Below are 1,000 nucleotides of genomic sequence, written 5' to 3'. Positions count from 1 at the left end.
ATTGTAACTTAGGATACAAATTATCAAAGCTATCCTGGGTATAGCAGAGTAATATCAAACAATGCTGGTACACAGGAGATTAGCAGCACAATACAGGAAGTCACCAGAAGTTGTACACATGACAAAAAATATGCATTAAAACCATGTCATCATAATGCAAAAAAGCAGCATAACTGTAATCATATGCATACAGTGAATCCATACATCTCAGCACATCAAACAAGAGTATATGCATGCAAACAAAATATATACAATCCTTATAAAGGAAGGGGAGCCTTATTAATCAGCGTTGGAGTAGTCAGAATGCATGACTGTGCATAACTGTGCTGCACCATGGGTCCACTGTGACATTGTTGGCTGTGCATTCATGTGGTCGTAAAGATGTGGAAAACTTGGGATTTGTCCTGTTGGATATGGTAAAGGAAAACAGCCACATATTGTCTTTCATTCTATCAACTAGTACAGGGGTCGGCTCCGGAGCATGCAACTCTTTCGTCCTTCTGCTGGGGCTCCGCTCCTTCTGCCTACTGATCTGACAGATGCAGTGATTGGGGAACGGGGCGGTATCTCCACATTTGCAGAGGCCTCGTCTCAGCACACCACAGACGAAGGTGTAGCTCCACCCCTACCTGTTTGCTTAGCGGCCTTAGCGGGCCGGTCTATGCAGGAATTGTGGCCACGCCCCCTCACACAGTCTCTGTGGAACCGCAGCTGCTTCCAGCTGGGAGAGTGCAAAAAAACCTGGGGTATCCCCTAGAAGGCCAAGAGTGTAAGTGTAACTCCTAAGGGAGTCCCTGGAAGGCACTGTGGTGTCCATGTCTTCTTCCATCATTTGTTCTTTTTCAATTTGACATTTTTTTTATGTAAAAGAGAAATTATCTTTATTTTAAACTGTTCAAGGCATGTTTTTATTGAATAGACCAGCAACGGGCCACAAAACAACAGGGTAGTAAATTACATTCACATAGTGTTCACGTAAAAAAAAAATCCCATAATTTAG

The sequence above is a fragment of the Nanorana parkeri genome, unplaced genomic scaffold, assembly GCF_000935625.1.
Source record: "Nanorana parkeri isolate BGI_ZX_2015 unplaced genomic scaffold, ASM93562v1 scaffold861, whole genome shotgun sequence".
NCBI classification, from domain to species: Eukaryota; Metazoa; Chordata; class Amphibia; order Anura; family Dicroglossidae; genus Nanorana; species Nanorana parkeri.
The sequence above is the reverse complement of the archived record's forward strand: the minus strand, read 5'-3'. Positions refer to the sequence as shown.